We start from the raw sequence: 6000 nt of genomic DNA on the forward strand, positions 1-6000 counted from the left end.
ATTATCTAGATATACATTTGCGGGCAAGTACCATGGGTGACGTTAATTCAATCTTTCAATAGTACAGTAATCAATAACACATCAGAACTTAATATCAATAGGGATGTCCAAATGTTCAATCAGTACTCGTCCCCGCCCGCCATGTGCTTCAAAACTTCATACGTATCTGGTGATATCAAGGTTGGGCAACCAGTACACAACAAGGAGTTACGAGTCCCATTTATACCGGCGCCATTTTGGGCGAGGCCGGGCAGGTCCAGGATATAGTCAAAATGTCTCCACCAACAAGCGGTCGGACCAGAATCCCTTTCGGCAGTCCAAAAAGGTTCCGTTAAATGACAACAGAAGAGATAGGCAACAAGAACAATCAGTCAAAAGAGGGGACGCTTTCGTGAATGGGGCCCATGCCCTAGCAGGCAAGCGTCCGAGTTCCAAGGTGTCCGAGGGCCATTTTAGTGGACCAGGCCCAAATCCAAAGAGCCGGCCGCCATTTTGAAAGTCTTGTTGCAGCCGCCTTTCACTGCACCGCAAGAGTAAGCGCAATTCAGCTGGATGGTGGGCGAGACGCTGTAGCCGGCAGAGCGAGCGCAATGCAGCTGGAAGGCGAGTGAAACGCTAAGGGGCGCCCCACTGCAGATGAGGTGCCTCCACCTGGGGAGGCGAGAGAGGCCCGTTTGCGCCGCCTCCCCCCCCCCCCCCCCCCGGGCACCCCACGGCGTCTTTCGGCGCAGCATTGTAGGATGGCCACACCAGTGAAACTTGCTGGACCCCACCTCGGTGCCATCCGGATCTCGGCACGTTCGAGTCACTGTACCGCAAGAGTAACCGAAACTCAGCTGGATGGCGGGTGAGTCGCTGTACCGCAAGAGCGGGCGGAACTCAGCTGGATGGCGGGCGAGTCACTGTACCGCAAGAGTGGGAGAAATTCAGCTGGATGGCGGGTGAGTCGCTGTACCGCAAGAGCGGGCGCAACTCTGCTGAACGGCGAGTGAAACGGCAAAGGGCACCGCACTGCACATGAGGTGCCTACACCTAGGGAGGGTGGAGAGGCCCGTTTGCGCCGCCTCCCCCCCCTCCCCGAGCACCCCACGCCGTCTTTCGGCGCAGCATTGTAGGATAGCCACACCAGTGCGGCAACTTGCTGGACACCACCTCGGTGCCATCCGGATCTCAAAGTGTTGTGCTGCCTTCGGCCTATTCGCACATCGGTCCGCTACTGACGCCGCCTCACAGGCCAACGGATTTTGTAGGCTTTTTATAGCCCAAAGCCGCATAACAGGTCATGTGACTTGTTTATAAAACTTTTCATTGGTTCATTTTACTTTTGGTTTCCTAATGATGAAATGCTTGATCATATGACCTAAAAATAACACTTTTCATTGGATTGAAACATTTTTTTTTCACAAACGATGAAAGCCCCACCTTTTTTTTTTTCACTCGGCAATCCAAAAAGGTTCCGTTAGATGACAACAGAGGGGACAGGCAACAAGAACCATCACTCAAAAAAGGGGAGGGCAAGTTCTTCCCTACCGGGTCACGTTGGGGCTCCACCGGAACTCATCGAATTGATAGTCTACAGTGTTTCTGGATGCTTCAGACTGAAGCTGGCGTCAGCATGAGAGCACCACCATCTTGTAGCTCCGTCGTGGCCATTCCACAAGCAATCATGGCAGCCGCTCCCCACCGGAAGCCTGCGGGAGTCGGGGGCCCCCAAGACTTTTGTAGAATCTTTAAGGCTGAGTGGAAGCTTTCGAGAATGAGGCCCAAGACCTAGCAGACAAGCGTCCGAGTTCCAAGGTGACCCAGGGCCATTTTAGTGGACCAGGCCCAAATCCGAAGAGCCGGCCTCCATTTTAAGAGTCCTGTGGCAGCCGCCTATTGCTGCACCACAAGAGTGGGCGCAATTCAACTAGATGGTGAGTAATACGCTGTAGCCGCAAGAGCGGGCGGTAAACAGCTGAATGGCGGATGAGGCACAGTGCAGCAAAAGCGGGCGGAAAACCGCTGAATGGACACTGAAACGCTAAAGGGGCGCCCCACTACAGCAGACGAGCCTCCACCTGGGGAGGCCCGTTCACGCCGACTCCCCCCCCCCCGGGCGCCCCATGCCGTTTTTCGGCACAGCATTGTAGGATGCCAAGACCAGTGCGGCAAGTAAAGGACATCACCTGGGTGTCATCCACATCTCAGCGCGTTGTGCTGCCTTCGGACTATTCGCACAACAGACCGCTACTGACGAGGCACAGTGCAGCAAAAGCGGGCGGAAAACCGCTGAATGGCAAGTGAAACGCTAAAGGGGCGCCCCACTACAGCAGATGAGCCTCCACCTGGGGAGGCCCGTTCACGCCACCTCCCCCCCCCCCGGGGCGCCCCACGCCCTTTTTCGGAGCAGCATTGTAGGATGTCAAAACCAGTGCGGCAAGTAAAGGACATCACCTGGGTGCCGTCCAGATCTGAGCGCGTTGTGCTGCCTTCGGACTATTCGCACAACAGACCGCTACTGACCATTGTTGCTTCTGTTTAAAAAAATTTTTTTTTACGTGTTTACTGTTTTTGGTGCGTTGTATATATTTATAAGTTATTAAAGTGTTATAATCCTACTACTTTGTTGGAGTGCTATATATTTTTAATGTGACACATAATTGTGAAGACTTTGATGTACAAAAAGGCATCCCTGGAATCTTCCGCTTCAGGCTTGGTCCCACACACCCTCACAGTGTGAATCCCCTCCCCAATAACAATACAGGATCGTTATCAGATAGTAGGAACGCGTGTGGTGTGACGGATCTCATCGGGTGGGGGCCTTGATCTACTGTAACTCCTTTGAAGAGGGGTGATTCTTTACAGTTGAGGCCATAAACTACATCCGCAGGGCTAGGTGATAGCCTGGGACCGGCCTGGACAATCAGACACAAAGGAAGAGGAATGTCAGAGGGTGCAGTAGTGAATAGGGTGAAAGGGAGGTGTCGGGCGGGCACAGGGTGTGATTCTCAGGGAAGAGCAGCGCAGATGGGGGGAGGTTTATGGCCCATGCATAAGACAGAGAGCGGGGGTGACCAGTGCTTGGGGGAGATGCTTGCGAGGGTGGGCAGCCATACTGAGGATCGGCGGCGTGCAGAGAGTGAGTCTGGCCAAGGCATCTAAAATGGCTGCCGTGCACGACAAAAGTGTGGCATTTGAAAAAAAGCAAGATGGCGCAGACAATGTTTATAAATACGAATTAATTTATAACAATTATTTTTAACAATATATTTACTCGCAGTGTCAAAATGGCGGTCAACACTTCCTGATTTCCTTCGAATCGAACGTTAACAGACGTCACGATCGGCAGCGTGCAGACAGTGGGTCTGGTCAAGGCATCTAAAATGGCTGCCGTGCACGACAAAAGTGTGCCATTGGAAAAAAAGCAAGATGGCGCAGACAATGTTTATCAATATGGATTAATTTATAACAATTATTGTTAACATTAAATTTACTCGCAGTGTCAAAATGGCGGTCAACACTTCCTGATTTCCTTCGAATCGAACATTAACAGACGTCACGCAGCAAAAAAAAAAAAAAAAAAAATGCTCACGCGCTGCCGCTGGAAGACAAGTATCAACATATATGAGCATCCTCAGCCACCCTCAGAAAACATAGGGGGTCAGGATACGTCTCCCGTACCACCTTATACCCATTTCTCACATTGTTTTTCCTCCATCTTGTAATTTAATTAAAACGAAACACAAAATGGCGAATTCCCGTTTCGCGTCCCGGTTCGCTACCCGGTTCGCGAACCGGAAAGCGCTTCTACCGCAAAAAAACAATATTTTTTATTTGCCCCACGGGACCCTTTAATAACACCTACATCATTCCTAGGGGGTCAAGAAGGGTCTACCTTGCCCCCTTTCATTAAATTCCCCCTTCGTTTTTCTCCTCCTCTTGTCTCTCGATCCTACCGAGAGACAAGATGGCGGCCGCTCCGGACTGTTTAGAATGTTGACAGACACCGGAGAGCCAATCAGCTTCGCTTCGCAAAGTTCCGTTATGCGAAAAGTTCGTGAACCGGAGCGCTACCCGGGACGCTGTCACAGATATATCTGTTTTTTAAAACGTTAATTTCTCAAAATCCACTGGAGCACATATATTGAGACCCAGCAAAGGCACATCGGGCTAACAGCCCCTACAATTTTGCCAAGTTTCGTGCAAATCCATTCAGCCTTTCGAGCTAAAAGTGAGGCCAAACGCCCTATTGAAAACACAAAATGTGCCATTTTCCTGAAAATTTCAGCCGATTCCGTCCACAAACGCCAAAGTTATTAGACATAGAATTTTCAAAAGTCCCATAGAGAAAAAATCCTAACTATATATACCTACTGGCGACCGCCAGTAGGTAATATATCAAAGATTTTCCACAACTCGATAAAGAAGGAATGTCTGGGCCAGCTTATGCAGTTTAACAAGCTTTTAAGGATAGCTTCACTTGACGCGTTTCGAGGAGGTTTCCTCTTGTTCACATCTCGTGAACAAGAGAAAACCTCCTCGAAACGCGTCGAGTGTCGGGGTGTGATCGCTTGAAAATAAATTCACTTTAAATGCAAATTGGGCCTCGACTTGTTGTCTTGTGAACTGTTGGAGACGGCGTTTTTGTGAATTTATAGGGGTGAGGCGAAACCCCGTCGAGGCCCGCCATCGAAAGAAGGCGCGGGCTAATTTTCGTCAAACTTGTGGTATATATATATATATATTACCACAGCTTCTTCTTCCTACGGTTAGTAGACCAAAGACACGGCACAGCAACAGGTAATTTTCTTCGCGTTTTTTATTTACACACCAGTGCAAAAAGAAAGTGCATCAAATGGACGGTCTACGCGTTTCGGCTCCTGCCTTCCACTGGACCATAGAGTCCACAGGTCTAGACCTTACTTAAATACAGTGATCAGTGTAAGTACCCTCTACTATTTCCATGGTCATCTAGACCACCAACCCAGTATAGTGAACACATGGCCATAATTATGTACAATTTACGTGAAGTACATAAAGCAATCATGATCCCTTAAATTTAAATAAAGTATTTGACATCAATTCAGGTTCCGTCATACACATGAGTATGTACAATTTACGTGAAGTACAAAAAGTAACCCTGAACCAATAATTTTAAATAAGGTATTTACACTCAGACCAACCCATCTATATACAATAATTCAATATTGAATATGCTTATTCATGTAAAGTACTCTCACTAATTTATATACGGAAGACAGTTTTAGGAATAGTAACGGGGAGGAGGAAACCCTTCAGATATTGGTCGGTGTTTCACTATATACAACCTGTGACTTAGTAACAATCAGGAAATTAAGAGCTAAGGGAAACTATATATATATATTAATCACCAAATGCCCGAAGCTTTGACAGGTCACTCATCAGCGTTCCGACCTCCTGCCTTCAATTGCAGCTCTCCCAGCATAACGGTAGGTATTTTTCTTCAGCCTGATGCGTTTCGATGTACTAACATCTTCCTGATAGGCTCATTCGCTTCTTATGCATCCACGGAAAGGCTCTCTTTTATTTCCGTTTAAAAGCATGCTTCTTTAATTGATTAATTGCCCTAAGTGGGTTCCGCATTGAGCGTGTCATTTTGAAGCATGCTGGGACATGTAGTCTGGAGTCAAACCTAAATCTCCCCTGAGTGGGCTTCTGTTTCCATTTGCACATTTTTAAAAGCATTTCTTCTTCTTTAGCCGTTACAGCATAAAGAGTTATTAGCATTTGGTTCGCTGAGCTTTATGGTCCATGAAATAGTTTCAAACCACAGCCTCTCCTAATGTAAACTAGATGGTGCACCTATCCATGGCAGGGCTGCCATGTGCAACTATTATTCACCAAATCTTTGAAGCTTAAACAGGTCACTCGTCAGCGTTCCGACCTCCGGCCTTCATTTGCAGCTCTCCCAGCATAACGGTAGGTATTTTTCTTCAGTCTGACGTGTTTCGATGTACTAACATCTTCCTCATAGGCTCA

The sequence above is a fragment of the Lissotriton vulgaris genome, chromosome 8 (assembly GCF_964263255.1).
Source record: "Lissotriton vulgaris chromosome 8, aLisVul1.2, whole genome shotgun sequence".
Taxonomy (NCBI): domain Eukaryota; kingdom Metazoa; phylum Chordata; class Amphibia; order Caudata; family Salamandridae; genus Lissotriton; species Lissotriton vulgaris.